The following is an 18,686-nucleotide window of genomic DNA, read 5'->3' on the forward strand; positions in this document are numbered from 1 at the left end:
AGTCCATTCCAGAGGAAGTTCTTTGCCCTGCACTGGCTCATCTTTCATGCCGAGGACCGACTCACACCACGGTGGCACGTGGGACAGCCCTGTGGGAAAGCCTCGAGGGGAAGCCTCGAGGGAAAACCACAGATCCTTTGATCCACGCCACGGGAAGGGTGACATTGCTGCTACAGCCTGGATGCAAAGCGCACGTGCATGCCCCCACTCGAGACGAGGCCTGACTCCCCTGGGGAGACTCCAGAAGTACCCAAAGATCCATGTCAGCCCCTGAGAGGAATCCTCGGTTCCGGCCCTGACTCCACACAAAGTTTTTGGCCCCGGTATCGACGGGAGAGGAATCCCGAGAGGCCCCCAAGCAACTCGCATGGGGTCTGGCCTCTCCTGAGGCCACCAGGTCGGGTCCCTGAGGTCCCCGTCGTAACTCGAGAACACCTGCCGCATCTCGAGAAAATCCAGGAAGTTCTCCCTTCTAGGCGAGATGAGGCCTATTTCCGATGAGGCGTCTGGAGACTAATGACACCTAACCTCTGGAACTTCGAAAGGGTCTTTCACACCCTTGCTGCAACTCAAGAAGTTCACCGCCATACCCGTCTCCACTCGAGAGGAAGCACGATAGTCCCACCCACATCCAGAGGAGCCCCGTTTCCCCCTCGTAGCTCGAGATGAGGGATCCTTTCCCTGCTTTCAACGGGAAAGAATTCCCGGCGTTCCCGTCGCATCTCAAGAGGAGGCACTCTCAACAGGAAAGGCGAGAGGAACTCCATGGTCGTACCACCATTCCAAGAGTCCCCCAGATGTCTCAGTCCATTCCAGAGGAACCTCTTTGCCCTGCACTGGCTCATCTTTCACGCCGAGGATCGACTCACACCACGGTGGCACGTGGGACAGCCCTGTGGGAAAGCCTCGAGGGAAAGCCTCGAGGGAAAACCACAGATCCTTTGATCCACGCCACGGGAAGCGTGACATTGCTGCTACAGCCTGGAAGGAAAGCGCACGTGCATGCCCCCACTCGAGACGAGGCCTGACTCCCCTGGGTAGATTCCAGAAGTACCCAAAGATCCATGTCAGCCCCTGAGAGGAATCCTCGTTTCCGGCCCTGACTCCACACAAGGTTTTTGGCCCCGGTATCGACGAGAGAGGAATCCCGAGAGGCCCCCTAGCACCTCGCATGGGGACTGGCCTCTCCTGAGGCCACCAGGGCGGGTCCCTGAGGTCCCCGTCGAAACTCGAGAACACCTGCCGCAACTCGAGAAAATCCAGGAAGTTCTCCCTTCCAGGCGAGATGAGGCCTATTTCCGATGAGGCGTCTGGAGACTAATGACACCTAACCTCTGGAACTTCGAAAGGGTCTTTCACACCCTTGCTGCAACTCAAGAAGTTCACCGCCATACCCGTCTCCACTCGAGAGGAAGCACGATGGTCCCGCCCACATCCGGAGGAGCCCCGTTTCCCCCTCGTAGCTCGAGATGAGGGATCCTTTCCCTGCTTTCAACGGGAAAGAATTCCCGGCGTTCCCGTCGCATCTCAAGAGGAGGCAATCTCAACAGGAAAGGCGAGAGGAACTCCATGGTCGTACCACCATTCCAAGAGGCCCCCAGATGTCTCAGTCCATTCCAGAGGAAGCTCTTTGCCCTACACTGGCCCATCTTTCACGCCGAGGATCGACTCACACCACGGTGGCACGTGGGACAGCCCTGTGGGAAAGCCTCGAGGGAAAGCCTCGAGGGAAAATCGCAGATCCTTTGATCCACGAGACGGGAAGCGTGACATTGCTGCTACAGCCTGGAAGGAAAGCGCACGTGCATGTCCCCACTCGAGACGAGGCCTGACTCCCCTGGGGAGACTCCAGAAGTACCCAAAGATCCATGTCAGCCCCTGAGAGGAATCCTCGGTTCCGGCCCTGACTCCAAAAAATTCTTTTGGCCCCGGTATCGACGGGAGAGGAATCCCGAGAGGCCCCCTAGCAACTCGCATGGGGACTGGCCTCTCCTGAGGCCACCAGGGCGGGTCCCTGAGGTCCCCGTCGTAACTCGAGAACACCTGCTGCAACTCGAGAAAATCCAGGAAGTTCTCCCTTCCAGGCGAGATGAGGCCTATTTCCGATGAAGCGTCTGGAGACTAATGACACCTAACATCTGTAACTTCGAAAGGGTCTTTCACACCCTTGCTGCAACTCAAGAAGTTCACCGCCATACCCGTCTCCACTCGAGAGGAAGCACGATGGTCCCGCCCACATCCAGAGGAGCCCCGTTTCCCCCTCGTAGCTCGAGATGAGGGATCAATTCCCTGCTTTCAACGGGAAAGAATTCCCGGCGTTCCCGTCGCATCTCAAGAGGAGGCACTCTCAACAGGAAAGGCGAGAGGAACTCCATGGTCGTACCACCATTCCAAGAGTCACCCAGATGTCTCAGTCCATTCCAGAGGAATCTCTTTGCCCTGCACTGGCTCATCTTTCACGCCTAGGATCGACTCACACCACAATGGCACGTGGGACAGCCCTGTGGGAAAGCCTTGAGGGAAAGCCTCGAGGGAAAACCACAGATCCTTTGATCCACGCGACGGGAAGCGTGACATTGCTGCTACAGTCTGGAAGGAAAGCGCACGTGCATGCCCCCACTCGAGACGAGGCCTGACTCCCCTGGGGAGACACCAGAAGTACCCAAAGATCCATGTCAACCCCTGAGAGGAATCCTCGGTTCCGGCCCTGACTCCACACAAGGATTTTGGCCCCGGTATCGACTGGAGAGGAATAACGAGAGGCCCGCTAGCATCTCGCATGGGGACTGGCCTCTCCTGAGGCCACCAGGGCGGGTCCCTGAGGTCCCCGTCGTAACTCGAGAACAACTGCCACAACTCGAGAAAATCCAGGAAGTTCTCCCTTCCAGGCGAGATGAGGCCTATTTCCGATGAGGCGTCTGGAGACTAATGACACCTAACCTCTGGAACTTCGAAAGGGTCTTTCACACCCTTGCTGCAACTCAAGAAGTTCACCGCCATACCCGTCTCCACTCGAGAGGAAGCACGATGGTCCCGCCCACATCCAGAGGAGCCCCGTTTCCCCCTCGTAGCTCGAGATGAGGGATCCTTTCCCTGCTTTCAACGGGAAAGAATTCCCGGCGTTCCCGTCGCATCTCAAGAGGAGGCAATCTCAACAGGAAAGGCGAGAGGAACTCCATGGTCGTACCACCATTCCAAGAGTCCCCCAGATGTCTCAGTCCATTCCAGAGGAAGCTCTTTGCCCTACACTGGCCCATCTTTCACGCCGAGGATCGACTCACACCACGGTGGCACGTGGGACAGCCCTGTGGGAAAGCCTCGAGGGAAAGCCTCGAGGGAAAATCGCAGATCCTTTGATCCACGAGACGGGAAGCGTGACATTGCTGCTACAGCCTGGAAGGAAAGCGCACGTGCATGCCCCCACTCGAGACGAGGCCTGACTCCCCTGGGGAGACTCCAGAAGTACCCAAAGATCCATGTCAGCCCCTGAGAGGAATTCTCGGTTCCGGAACTGACTCCACACAAGGATTTGGGCCCCGGTATCGACGGGAGAGGAATCCCGAGAGGCCCCCTAGCAACTCGCATGGGGACTGGCCTCTCCTGAGGCCACCAGGGCGGGTCCCTGAGGTCCCCGTCGAAACTCGAGAACACCTGCCGCAACTCGAGAAAATCCAGGAAGTTCTCCCTTCCAGGCGAGATGAGGCCTATTTCCGATGAGGCGTCTGGAGACTAATGACACCTAACCTCTGAAACTTCGAAAGGGTCTTTCACACCCTTGCTGCAACTCAAGAAGTTCACCGCCATAACCGTCTCCACTCGAGAGGAAGCACGATGGTCCCGCACACATTCAGAGGAGCCCCGTTTCACCCTCGTAGCTCGAGATGAGGGATCCTTTCCCTGCTTTCAACGGGAAATTATTCCCGGCGTTCCCGTACCATCTCAAGAGGAGGCACTCTCAACAGGAAAGGCGAGAGGATCTCCATGGTCGTACCACCATTCCAAGAGTCCCCCAGATGTCTCAGTCCATTCCAGAGGAAGCTCTGTGCCCTGCACTGGCTCATCTTTCACGCCGAGGATCGACTCACACCACGGTGGCACGTGGGACAGCCCTGTGGGAAAGCCTCGATGGAAAGCCTCGAGGGAAAACCACAGATCATTTGATCCACGCGACGGGAAGCGTGACATTGCTGCTACATCCTGGAAGGAAAGCCCACGTGCATGCCCCCACTCGAGACGAGGCCTGACTCCCCTGGGGAGACTCCAGAAGTACCCAAAGATCCATGTAAGCCCCTGAGAGGAATCCGCGGTTCCGGCCCTGACTCCACACAAAGTTCTTGGCCCCGGTATCGTCGGGAGAGGAATCCCGAGAGGCCCCCTAGCAACTCGCATGGGGACTGGCCTCTCCTGAGGCCACCAGGGCGGGTCCCTGAGGTCCCCGTCGTAACTCGAGAACACCTGCTGCAACTCGAGAAAATCCAGGAAGTTCTCCCTTCCAGGCGAGATGAGGCCTATTTCCGATGAGGCGTCTGGAGACTAATGACACCTAACATCTGTAACTTCGAAAGGGTCTTTCACACCCTTGCTGCAACTCAAGAAGTTCACCGCCATACCCGTCTCCACTCGAGAGGAAGCACTATGGTCCCGCCCACATCCAGAGGAGCCCCGTTTCCCCCTCGTAGCTCGAGATGAGGGATCCTTTCCCTGCTTTCAACGGGAAAGAATTCCCGGCGTTCCTGTCGCATCTCAAGAGGAGGCACTCTCAACAGTAAAGGCGAGAGGAACTCCATGGTCGTACCACCATTCCAAGAGTCCCCCAGATGTCTCAGTCCATTCCAGAGGAAGCTCTTTGCCCTGCACTGGCTCATCTTTCATGCCGAGGATCGACTCACACCACGGTGGCACGTGGGACAGCCCTGTGGGAAAGCCGCGAGGGAAAGCCTCGAAGGAAATCCACAGATCCTTTGATCCACACCACGGGAAGCGTGACATTGCTGCTACAGCCTGGAAGGAAAGCGCACGTGCATGCCCCCACTCGAGACGAGGCCTGACTCCCCTGGGGAGACTCCAGAAGTACCCAAAGATCCATGTCAGCCCCTGAGAGGAATCCTCGGTTCCGGCCCTGACTCCACACAAGGTTTTTGGCCCCGGTATCGAAGGGAGAGGAATCCCGAGAGGCCCCCTAGCAACTCGCATGGGGACTGGCCTCTCCTGAGGCCACCAGGGCGGGTCCCTGAGGTCCCCGTTGTAACTCGAGAACACCTGCCGCATCTCGAGAAAATCCAGGAAGTTCTCCCTTCTAGGCGAGATGAGGCCTATTTTCCATGAGGCGTCTGGATACTAATGACACCTAACCTCTGGAACTTCGAAAGGGTCTTTCACACCCTTGCTGCAACTCAAGAAGTTCACCGCCATACCCGTTTCCACTCGAGAGGAAGCATGATGGTCCCGCCCACATCAGGAGGAGCACCGTTTCCCCCTCGTAGCTCGAGATGAGGGACCCTTTCCCTGCTTTCAACGGGAAAGAATTCCCGGCGTTCCTGTCGCATCTCAAGAGGAGGCACTCTCAACAGGAAAGGCGAGAGGAACTCCATGGTCTTACCACCATTCCATGAGTCCCCCAGATGTCTCAGTCCATTCCAGAGGAAGCTCTTTGCCCTGCACTGGCTCATCTTTCACGCCGAGGATCGACTCACACCACGGTGGCACGTGGGACAGCCCTGTGGGAAAGCCTCAAGGGAAAGCCTCGAAGGAAAACCACAGATCCTTTGATCCACACCACGGGAAGCGTGACATTGCAGCTACAGCCTGGAAGGAAAGCGCACGTGCATGCCCCCACTCGAGACGAGGCCTGACTCCCCTGGGGAGACTCCAGAAGTACCCAAAGATCCATGTCAGCCCCTGAGAGTAATCCTCGGTTCCGGCCCTGACTCCACACAAGGTTTTTGGCCCCGGTATCGAAGGGAGAGGAATCCCGAGAGGCCCCCTAGCAACTCGCATGGGGACTGGCCTCTCCTGAGGCCACCAGGGCGGGTCCCTGAGGTCCCCGTCGTAACTCGAGAACACCTGCCGCAACTCGAGAAAATCCAGGAAGTTCTCCCTTCCAGGCGAGATGAGGCCTATTTCCGATGAGGTGTCTGGAGACTAATGACACCTAACCTCTGGAACTTCGAAAGGGTCTTTCACACCCTTGCTGCAACTCAAGAAGTTCACCGCCATACCCGTCTCCACTTGAGAGGATGCACGATGGTCCCGCCCACATCCAGAGGAGCCCCGTTTCCTCCTCGTAGCTCGAGATGAGGGATCCTTTCCCTGCTTTCAACGAGAAAGAATTCCCGGTGTTCCCGTCGCATCTCAAGAGGAGGCACTCTCAACAGGAAAGGCAAGAGGAACTCCATGGTCGTACCACCATTCCAAGAGTCCCCCAGATGTCTCAGTCCACTCCAGAGGAACCTCTTTGCCCTGCACTGGCTCATCTTTCACGCCGAGGATCGACTCACACCAAGGTGGCACGTGGGACAGCCCTGTGGGAAAGCCTCGAGGGAAAGCCTCGAGCGAAAACCACAGATCCTTTGATCCACGCGACGGAAGCGTGACATTCCTGCTACAGCCTGGAAGGAAAGCGCACGTGCATGCCCCCACTCGAGACGAGGCCTGACTCCCCTGGGGAGACTCCAGAAGTACCCAAAGGTCCATGTCAGCCCCTGAGAGGAATCCTCGGTTCCGGCCCTGACTCCACACAAGGTTTTTGGCCCCGGTATCGAAGGGAGAGGAATCCCGAGAGGCCCCCTAGCAACTCGCATGGGGACTGGCCTCTCCTGAGGCCACCAGGGCGGGTCCCTGAGGTCCCCGTTGTAACTCGAGAACACCTGCCGCATCTCGAGAAAATCCAGGAAGTTCTCCCTTCTAGGCGAGATGAGGCCTATTTTCCATGAGGCGTCTGGATACTAATGACACCTAACCTCTGGAACTTCGAAAGGGTCTTTCACACCCTTGCTGCAACTCAAGAAGTTCACCGCCATACCCGTTTCCACTCGAGAGGAAGCATGATGGTCCCGCCCACATCAGGAGGAGCACCGTTTCCCCCTCGTAGCTCGAGATGAGGGATCCTTTCCCTGCTTTCAACGAGAAAGAATTCCCGGCGTTCCCGTCGCATCTCAAGAGGAGGCACTCTCAACAGGAAAGGCGAGAGTATCTCCATGGTCGTACCACCATTCCAAGAGTCCCCCAGATGTCTCAGTCCATTCCAGAGGAAGCTCTTTGCCCTGCACTGGCTCATCTTTCATGCCGAGGATCGACTCACACCACGGTGGCACGTGGGACAGCCCTGTGGGAAAGCCTCGAGGGAAAGCCTCGAGGGAAAACCACAGATCCTTTGATCCACGGGACGGGAAGCGTGACATTGCTGCTACAGCCTGGAAGGAAAGCGCACGTGCATGCCCCCACTCGAGACGAGGCCTGACTCCCCTGGGGAGACTCCAGAAGTACCCAAAGATCCATGTCAGCCCCTGAGAGGAATCCTCGGTTCCGGCCCTGACTCCACACAAGGCTTTTGGCCCTGGTATCGACGGGAGAGGAATCCCGAGAGGCCCCCTAGCACCTCGCATGGGGTCTGGCCTCTCCTTAGGCCACCAGGGCGGGTCCCTGAGGTCCCCGTCGTAACTCGAGAACACCTGCCGCAACTCGAGAAAATCCAGGAAGTTCTCCCTTCCCGGCGAGATGAGGCCTATTTCCGATGAGGCGTCTGGAGACTAATGACACCTAACCTCTGGAACTTCGAAAGGGTCTTTCACACCCTTGCTGCAACTCAAGAAGTTCACCGCCATACCCGTCTCCACTTGAGAGGATGCACGATGGTCCCGCCCACATCCAGAGGAGCCCCGTTTCCTCCTCGTAGCTCGAGATGAGGGATCCTTTCCCTGTTTTCAACGAGAAAGAATTCCCGGTGTTCCCGTCGCATCTCAAGAGGAGGCACTCTCAACAGGAAAGGCAAGAGGAACTCCATGGTCGTACCACCATTCCAAGAGTCCCCCAGATGTCTCAGTCCATTCCAGAGGAACCTCTTTGCCCTGCACTGGCTCATCTTTCACGCCGAGGATCGACTCACACCACGGTGGCACGTGGGACAGCCCTGTGGGAAAGCCTCGAGGGAAAGCCTCGAGCGAAAACCACAGATCCTTTGATCCACGCGACGGAAGCGTGACATTCCTGCTACAGCCTGGAAGGAAAGCGCACGTGCATGCCCCCACTCGAGACGAGGCCTGACTCCCCTGGGGAGACTCCAGAAGTACCCAAAGATACATGTCAGCCCCTGAGAGGAATCCTCGGTTCCGGCCCTGACTCCACACAAGGTTTTTGGCCCCGGAATCGACGGGAGAGGAAATTCGAGAGGCCCCCTAGCAACTCGCATGGGGACTGGCCTCTCCTGAGGCCACCAGGGCGGGTCCCTGAGGTCCCCGTCGTAACTCGAGAACACCTGCCGCAATTCGAGAAAATCCAGGAAGTTCTCCCTTCCAGGCGAGATGAGGACTATTTCCGATGAGGCGTCAGGAGACTAATGACACCTAAACTCTGGAACTTAGAAAGGGTCTTTCACACCCGTGCTGCAACTCAAGAAGTTCACCGCCATACCCGTCTATACTCGAGAAGAAGCACGATGGTCCCGCCCACATCCAGAGGAGCCCCGTTTCCCCCTCGTAGCTCGAGATGAGGGATCCTTTCCCTGCTTTCAACGGGAAAGAATTCCCGGCGTTCCCATCGCATCTCAACAGGAGGCACTCTCAACAGGAAAGGCGAGAGGAACTCCATGGTCGTACCAGCTTTCCGAGAGTCCCCCAGATGTCTCAGTCCATTCCAGAGGAACCTCTTTGCCCTGCACTGGCTCATCTTTCACGCCGAGGATCGACTCACACCACGGTGGCACGTGGGACAGCCCTGTGGGAAAGCCTCGAGGGAAAGCCTCGAGGGAAAACCACAGATCCTTTGATCCACGCGACGGGAAGCGTGACATTGCTGCTACAGCCTGGAAGGAAAGCGCACGTGCATGCCCCCACTCGAGACGAGGCCTGACTCCCCTGGGGAGACTCCAGAAGTACCCAAAGATCCATGTCAGCCCCTGAGAGGAATCCTCGGTTCCGGCCCTGACTCCACACAAGGTTTTTGGCCCCGGTATCGACGGGAGAGGAAATCCGAGAGGCCCCCTAGCAACTCGCAAGGGGACTGGCCTCTCCAGAGGCCACCAGGGCGGGTCCCTGAGGTCCCCGTCGTAACTCGAGAACACCTGCCGCAACTCGAGAAAATCCAGGAAGTTCTCCCTTCCAGGCGAGATGAGGCCTATTTCCGATGAGGCGTCTGGAGACTAATGACACCTAACGTCTGGAACTTCGAAAGGGTCTTTCACACCCTTGCTGCAACTCAAGAAGTTCACCGCCATACCCGTCTATACTCGAGAAGAAGCACTATGGTCCCGCCCACATCCAGAGGAGCCCCGTTTCCCCCTCGTAGCTCGAGATGAGGGATCCTTTCCCTGATTTCAACGGGAAAGAATTCCCGGCGTTCCCGTCGCATCTCAAGTGGAGGCACTCTCAACATATAAGGCGAGAGGAACTCCATGGTCGTACCACCATTCCAAGAGTCCCCCAGATGTCTCAGTCCTTTCCAGAGGAAGCTCTTTGCCCTGCACTGGCTCATCTTTCACGCCGAGGATCGACTCACACCACGGTGTCACGTGGGACAGCCCTGTGGGAAAGCCTCGAGGGAAAGCCTCGAGGGAAAACCACAGATCCTTTGATCCACGCGACGGGAAGCGTGACATTGCTGCTACAGCCTGGAAGGAAAGCGCACGTGCATGCCCCCACTCGAGACGAGGCCTGACTCCCCTGGGGAGTCTCCAGAAGTACCCAAAGATCCATGTCAGCCCCTGAGAGGAATCCTCGGTTTCGGCCCTGACTCCACACAAGGTTTTTGGCCCCGGTATCGACGGGAGATGAATCCCGAGAGGCCCCCTAGCACCTCGCATGGGGTCTGGCCTCTCCTTAGGCCACCAGGGCGGGTCCCTGAGGTCCCCGTCGTAACTCGAGAACACCTGCCGCAACTCGAGAAAATCCAGGAAGTTCTCCCTTCCCGGCGAGATGAGGCCTATTTCCGATGAGGCGTCTGGAGACTAATGACACCTAACCTCTGGAACTTCGAAAGGGTCTTTCACACCCTTGCTGCAACTCAAGAAGTTCACCGCCATACCCGTCTCCACTTGAGAGGATGCACGATGGTCCCGCCCACATCCAGAGGAGCCCCGTTTCCTCCTCGTAGCTCGAGATGAGGGATCCTTTCCCTGCTTTCAACGAGAAAGAATTCCCGGTGTTCCCGTCGCATCTCAAGAGGAGGCACTCTCAACAGGAAAGGCAAGAGGAACTCCAAGGTCGTACCACCATTCCAAGAGTCCCCCAGATGTCTCAGTCCATTCCAGAGGAACCTCTTTGCCCTGCACTGGCTCATCTTTCACGCCGAGGATCGACTCACACCACGGTGGCACGTGGGACAGCCCTGTGGGAAAGCCTCGAGGGAAAGCCTCGAGGGAAAACCACAGATGCTTTGATCCACGGGACGGGAAGCGTGACATTGCTGCTACAGCCTGGAAGGAAAGCGCACGTGCATGCCCCCAGTCGAGATGAGGCCTGACTCCCCTGGGGAGACTCCAGAAGTACCCAAAGATCCATGGCAGCCCCTGAGAGGAATCCTCGTTTCCGGCCCTTACTGCACACAAGGTTTTTGGCCCCGGTATCGACGGGAGAGGAATCCCGAGAGGCCCCCTAGCACCTCGCATGGGGACTGGCCTCTCCTGAGGGCACCAGGACGGGTCCCTGAGGTCCCCGTCGTAACTCGAGAACACCTGCCGCATCTCGAGAAAATCCATGAAGTTCTCCCTTCCAGGCGAGATGAGGCCTATTTCCGATGAGGCTTCTGGAGACTAATGACACCTAACCTGTGGAACTTCGAAAGGGTCTTTCACACCCTTGCTGCAACTCAAGAAGTTCACCGCCATACCCGTTTCCACTCGAGAGGAAGCACGATGGTCCCACCCACATCAGGAAGAGCCCCGTTTCCCCCTCGTAGCTCGAGATGAGGGATCCTTTCCCTGCTTTAAACGGGAACGAATTCCCGGCGTTCCCGTCGCATCTCAAGAGGAGGCACTCTCCACAGGAAAGGCGAGAGGAACTCCATGGTCGTACCACCATTCCAAGAGTCCCCCAGATGTCTCAGTCCATTCCAGAGGAAGCTCTTTGCCCTGCACTGGCTCATCTTTCACGCCGAGGATCGACTCACACCACGGTGGCACGTGGGACAGCCCTGTGGGAAAGCCTCGAGGGAAAGCCTCGAGGGAAAACCACAGATCCTTTGATCCACGCCACCGGAAGCGTGACATTGCTGCTGCAGCCTGGAAGGAAAGCGTACGTGTATGCCCCCTCTCGAGATGAGGCCTGACTCCCCTGGGGAGACTCCAGAAGTACCCAAAGATCCATGTCAGCCCCTGAGAGGAATCCTCGGTTCCGGCCCTGACTCCACACAAGGTTTTTGGCCCCGGTATCGACGGGAGAGGAATCCCGAGAGGGCCGCTAGCAACTCGCATGGGGACTGGCCTCTCCTGAGGCCACCAGGGCGGGTCCCTGAGGTCCCCGTCGTAACTCGAGAACACCTGCCGCATCTCGAGAAAATCCAGGAAGTTCTCCCTTCTAGGCGAGATGAGGCCTATTTCCGATGAGGCGTCTGGAGACTAATGACACCTAACCTCTGGAACTTCGAAAGGGTCTTTCACACCCTTGCTGCAACTCAAGAAGTTCACCGCCATACCCGTCTCCACTCGAGAGGAAGCACGATGGTCCCGCCCACATCCAGAGGAGCCCCGTTTCCCCCTCGTAGCTCGAGATGTGGGATCCTTTCCCTGCTTTCAACGGGATCGAATTCCCGGCGTTCCTGTCGCATCTCAAGAGGAGGCACTGTCAACAGGAAAGGCGAGAGGAACTCCATGGTCGTACCACCATTCCAAGAGTCCCCCAGATGTATCAGTCCATTCCAGAGGAGCCTCTTTGCCCTGCACTGGCTCATCTTTCACGCCGAGGATCGACTCACACCACGGTGGCACGTGGGACAGCCCTGTGGAAAGCCTCGAGGGAAAGCCTCGAAGGAAAACCACAGATCCTTTGATCCACACCACGGGAAGCGTGACATTGCTGCTACAGCCTGGAAGGAAAGCGCACGTGCATGCCCCCACTCGAGACGAGGCCTGACTCCCCTGGGGAGACTCCAGAAGTACCCAAAGATCCATGTCAGCCCCTGAGAGGAATCCTCGGTTCTGGCCCTGACTCCACACAAGGTTTTTGGCCCCGGTATCGAAGGGAGAGGAATCCCAAGAGGCCCCCTAGCAACTCGCATGGGGACTGGCCTCTCCTGAGGCCACCAGGGCGGGTCCCTGAGGTCCCCGTTGTAACTCGAGAACACCTGCCGCATCTCGAGAAAATCCAGGAAGTTCTCCCTTCTAGGCGAGATGAGGCCTATTTTCCATGAGGCGTCTGGAGACTAATGACACCTAACCTCTGGAACTTCGAAAGGGTCTTTCACACCCTTGCTGCAACTCAAGAAGTTCACCGCCATACCCGTTTCCACTCGAGAGGAAGCATGATGGTCCCGCCCTCATCAGGAGGAGCACCGTTTCCCCCTCGTAGCTCGAGATGAGGGACCCTTTCCCTGCTTTCAACGGGAAAGAATTCCCGGCGTTCCTGTCGCATCTCAAGAGGAGGCACTGTCAACAGGAAAGGCGAGAGGAACTCCATGGTCGTACCACCATTCCAAGAGTCCCCCAGATGTCTCAGTCCATTCCAGAGGAAGCTCTTTGCCCTGCACTGGCTCATCTTTCACGCCGAGGATCGACTCACACCACGGTGGCACGTGGGACAGCCCTGTGGGAAAGCCTCGAGGGAAAGCCTCGAAGGAAAACCACAGATCCTTTGATCCGCACCACGGGAAGCGTAACATTGCTGCTACAGCCTGGAAGGAAAGCGCACGTGCATGCCCCCACTCGAGACGAGGCCTGACTCCCCTGGGGAGACTCCAGAAGTACCCAAAGATTCATGTCAGCCCCTGAGAGGAATCCTCGGTTCCGGCCCTGATTCCACACAAGGTTTTTGGCCCCGGTATCGAAGGGAGAGGAATCCCGAGAGGGCCCCTAGCAACTCGCATGGGGACTGGCCTCTCCTGAGGCCACCAGGGCGGGTCCCTGAGGTCCCCGTCGTAACTCGAGAACACCTGCCGCAACTCGAGAAAATCCAGGAAGTTCTCCCTTCCAGGCGAGATGAGGCCTATTTCCGATGAGGTGTCTGGAGACTAATGACACCTAACCTCTGGAACTTCGAAAGGGTCTTTCACACCCTTGCTGCAACTGAAGAAATTCACCATCATACCCGTCTCCACTCGAGAGGAAGCACGATGGTCCCGCCCACATCCAGAGGAGCCCCGTTTCCACCTCGTAGCTCGAGTTGAGGGATCCTTTCCCTGCTTTCAACGGGAAAGAATTACCGGCGTTCCCGTCGCATCTCAAGAGGAGGCACTCTCAATAGGAAAGGCGAGAGGAACTCCATGGTCGTACCACCATTCCAAGAGTCCCCCAGATGTCTCAGTCCATTCCAGAGGAACCTCTTTGCCCTGCACTGTCTCATCTTTCATGCCGAGGATCGACTCACACCACGGTGGCACGTGGGACAACCCTGTGGGAAAGCCTCGAGGGAAAGCCTCGAGGGAAAACCACAGATCCTTTGATCCACGCGACGGGAAGCGTGACATTGCTGCTACAGCCTGGAAGGAAAGCGCACGTGCATGATCCCACTCGAGACGAGGCCTGACTCCCCTGGGGAGTCTCCAGAAGTACCCAAAGATCCATGTCAGCCCCTGAGAGGAATCCTCGGTTCCGGCCCTGACTCCACACAAGGTGTTTGGCCCCGGTATCGACGGGAGAGGAATCCCGAGAGGCCCCCTAGCACCTCGCATGGGGTCTGGCCTCTCCTGAGGCCACCAGGGCGGGTCCCTGAGGTCCCCGTCGTAACTCGAGAACACCTGCCGCAACTCGAGAAAATCCAGGAAGTTCTCCCTTCCCGGCGAGATGAGGCCTATTTCCGATGAGGCGTCTGGAGACTAATGACACCTAACCTCTGGAACTTCAAAAGGGTCTTTCACACCCTTGCTGCAACTCAAGAAGTTCACCGCCATACCCGTCTCCACTTGAGAGGAAGCACGATGGTCCCGCCCACATCCAGAGGAGCCCCGTTTCCTCCTCGTAGCTCGAGATGAGGGATCCTTTCCCTGCTTTCAACGAGAAAGAATTCCCTGTGTTCCCGTCGCATCTCAAGAGGAGGCACTCTCAACAGGAAAGGCGAGAGTATCTCCATGGTCGTACCACCATTCCAAGAGTCCCCCAGATGTCTCAGTCCATTCCAGAGGAACCTCTTTGCCCTGCACTGTCTCATCTTTCATGCCGAGGATCGACTCACACCACGGTGGCACGTGGGACAGCCCTGTGGGAAAGCCTCGAGGGAAAGCCTCGAGGGAAAACCACAGATCCTTTGATCCACGGGACGGGAAGCGTGACATTGCTGCTACAGCCTGGAAGGAAAGCGCACGTGCATGATCCCACTCGAGACGAGGCCTGACTCCCCTGGGGAGACTCCAGAAGTACCCAAAGATCCATGTCAGCCCCTGAGAGGAATCCTCGGTTCCGGCCCTGACTCCACACAAGGTTTTTCGCCCCGGTATCGACGGGAGAGGAATCCCGAGAGGCCCCCTAGCACCTCGCATGGGGTCTGGCCTCTCCTGATGCCACCAGGGCGGGTCCCTGAGGTCCCCGTCGTAACTCGAGAACACCTGCCGCAACTCGAGAAAATCCAGGAAGTTCTCCCTTCCAGGCGAGATGAGGCCTATTTCCGATGAGGCGTCTGGAGACTAATGACACCTAACCTCTGGAACTTCGAAAGGGTCTTTCACACCCTTGCTGCAACTCAAGAAGTTCACCGCCATACCCGTCTCCACTCGAGAGGAAGCACGATGGTCCCGCCCACATCCAGAGGAGCCCCGTTTCCCCCTAGTAGCTCGAGATGAGGGATCCTTTCCCTGCTTTCAACGAGAAAGAATTCCCGGCGTTCCCGTCGCATCTCAAGAGGAGGCACTCTCAACAGGAAAGGCGAGAGTATCTCCATGGTCGTACCACCATTCTAAGAGTCCCCCAGATGTCTCAGTCCATTCCAGAGGAACCTCTTTGCCCTGCACTGTCTCACCTTTCATGCCGAGGATCGACTCACACCACGGTGGCACGTGGGACAGCCCTGTGGGAAAGCCTCGAGGGAAAGCCTCGAGGGAAAACCACAGATCCTTTGATCCACGGGACGGGAAGCGTGACATTGCTGCTACAGCCTGGAAGGAAAGCGCACGTGCATGATCCCACTCGAGACGAGGCCTGACTCCCCTGGGGAGACTCCAGAAGTACCCAAAGATCCATGTCAGCCCCTGAGAGGAATCCTCGGTTCCGGCCCTGACTACACACAAGGTTTTTGGCCCCGGTATCGACGGGAGAGGAATCCCGAGAGGCCCCCTAGCACCTCGCATGGGGTCTGGCCTCTCCTGAGGCCACCAGGGCGGGTCCCTGAGGTCCCCGTCGTAACTCGAGAACACCTGCCGCAACTCGAGAAAATCCAGGAAGTTCTCCCTTCCCGGCGAGATGAGGCCTATTTCCGATGAGGCGTCTGGAGACTAATGACACCTAACCTCTGGAACTTCGAAAGGGTCTTTCACACCCTTGCTGCAACTCAAGAAGTTCACCGCCATACCCGTCTCCACTCGAGAGGAAGCACGATGGTCCCGCCCACATCCAGAGGAGCCCCGTTTCCCCCTCGTAGCTCGAGATGAGGGATCCTTTCCCTGCTTTCAACGAGAAAGAATTCCCGGCGTTCCCGTCGCATCTCAAGAGGAGGCACTCTCAACAGGAAAGGCGAGAGTATCTCCATGGTCGTACCACCATTCCAAGAGTCCCCCAGATGTCTCAGTCCATTCCAGAGGAACCTGTTTGCCCTGCACTGTCTCATCTTTCATGCCGAGGATCGACTCACACCACGGTGGCACGTGGGACAGCCCTGTGGGAAAGCCTCGAGGGAAAGCCTCGAGGGAAAACCACAGATCCTTTGATCCACGCCACGGGAAGCGTGACATTGCTGCTACAGCCTGGAAGGAAAGCGCACGTGCATGCCCCCACTCGAGACGAGGCCTGACTCCCCTGGGGAGACTCCAGAAGTACCCAAAGATTCATGTCAGCCCCTGAGAGGAATCCTCGGTTCCGGCCCTGATTCCACACAAGGTTTTTGGCCCCGGTATCGAAGGGAGAGGAATCCCGAGAGGGCCCCTAGCAACTCGCATGGGGACTGGCCTCTCCTGAGGCCACCAGGGCGGGTCCCTGAGGTCCCCGTCGTAACTCGAGAACACCTGCCGCAACTCGAGAAAATCCAGGAAGTTCTCCCTTCCAGGCGAGATGAGGCCTATTTCCGATGAGGTGTCTGGAGACTAATGACACCTAACCTCTGGAACTTCGAAAGGGTCTTTCACACCCTTGCTGCAACTGAAGAAATTCACCATCATACCCGTCTCCACTCGAGAGGAAGCACGATGGTCCCGCCCACATCCAGAGGAGCCCCGTTTCCACCTCGTAGCTCGAGTTGAGGGATCCTTTCCCTGCTTTCAACGGGAAAGAATTACCGGCGTTCCCGTCGCATCTCAAGAGGAGGCACTCTCAATAGGAAAGGCGAGAGGAACTCCATGGTCGTACCACCATTCCAAGAGTCCCCCAGATGTCTCAGTCCATTCCAGAGGAACCTCTTTGCCCTGCACTGTCTCATCTTTCATGCCGAGGATCGACTCACACCACGGTGGCACGTGGGACAACCCTGTGGGAAAGCCTCGAGGGAAAGCCTCGAGGGAAAACCACAGATCCTTTGATCCACGCGACGGGAAGCGTGACATTGCTGCTACAGCCTGGAAGGAAAGCGCACGTGCATGATCCCACTCGAGACGAGGCCTGACTCCCCTGGGGAGACTCCAGAAGTACCCAAAGATCCATGTCAGCCCCTGAGAGGAATCCTCGGTTCCGGCCTTGAATCCAAATAAGGTTTTTGGCCCCGGTATCGACGGGAGAGGAATCCCGAGAGGCCCCCTAGCACCTCGCATGGGGTCTGGCCTCTCCTGAGGCCACCAGGGCGGGTCCCTGAGGTCCCCGTCGTAACTCGAGAACACCTGCCGCAACTCGAGAAAATCCAGGAAGTTCTCCCTTCCCGGCGAGATGAGGCCTATTTCCGATGAGGCGTCTGGAGACTAATGACACCTAACCTCTGGAACTTCAAAAGGGTCTTTCACACCCTTGCTGCAACTCAAGAAGTTCACCGCCATACCCGTCTCCACTTGAGAGGAAGCACGATGGTCCCGCCCACATCCAGAGGAGCCCCGTTTCCTCCTCGTAGCTCGAGATGAGGGATCCTTTCCCTGCTTTCAACGAGAAAGAATTCCCTGTGTTCCCGTCGCATCTCAAGAGGAGGCACTCTCAACAGGAAAGGCGAGAGTATCTCCATGGTCGTACCACCATTCCAAGAGTCCCCCAGATGTCTCAGTCCATTCCAGAGGAACCTCTTTGCCCTGCACTGTCTCATCTTTCATGCCGAGGATCGACTCACACCATGGTGGCACGTGGGACAGCCCTGTGGGAAAGCCTCGAGGGAAAGCCTCGAGGGAAAACCACAGATCCTTTGATCCACGGGACGGGAAGCGTGACATTGCTGCTACAGCCTGGAAGGAAAGCGCACGTGCATGATCCCACTCGAGACGAGGCCTGACTCCCCTGGGGAGACTCCAGAAGTACCCAAAGATCCATGTCAGCCCATGAGAGGAATCCTCGGTTCCGGCCCTGACTCCACACAAGGTTTTTGGCCCCGGTATCGACGGGAGAGGAATCCCGAGAGGCCCCCTAGCACCTCGCATGGGGTCTGGCCTCTCCTGATGCCACCAGGGCGGGTCCCTGAGGTCCCCGTCGTAACTCGAGAACACCTGCCGCAACTCGAGAAAATCCAGGAAGTTCTCCCTTCCCGGCGAGATGAGGCCTATTTCCGATGAGGCGTCTGGAGACTAATGACACCTAACCTCTGGAACTTCGAAAGGGTCTTTCACACCCTTGCTGCAACTCAAGAAGTTCACCGCCATACCCGTCTCCACTCGAGAGGAAGCACGATGGTCCCGCCCACATCCAGAGGAGCCCCGTTTCCCCATCGTAGCTCGAGATGAGGGATCCTTTCCCTGCTTTCAACGAGAAAGAATTCCCGGCGTTCCCGTCGCATCTCAAGAGGAGGCACTCTCAACAGGAAAGGCGAGAGGAACTCCATGGTCGTACCACCATTCCAAGAGTCCCCCAGATGTCTCAGTCCATTCCAGAGGAACCTCTTTGCCCTGCACTGTCTCACCTTTCATGCCGAGGATCGACTCACACCACGGTGGCACGTGGGACAGCCCTGTGGGAAAGCCTCGAGGGAAAGCCTCGAGGGAAAACCACAGATCCTTTGATCCACGGGACGGGAAGCGTGACATTGCTGCTACAGCCTGGAAGGAAAGCGCACGTG

The sequence above is a fragment of the Capricornis sumatraensis genome, unplaced genomic scaffold (genome assembly GCF_032405125.1).
Source record: "Capricornis sumatraensis isolate serow.1 unplaced genomic scaffold, serow.2 scaffold1, whole genome shotgun sequence".
In the NCBI taxonomy this organism is placed as follows: domain Eukaryota; kingdom Metazoa; phylum Chordata; class Mammalia; order Artiodactyla; family Bovidae; genus Capricornis; species Capricornis sumatraensis.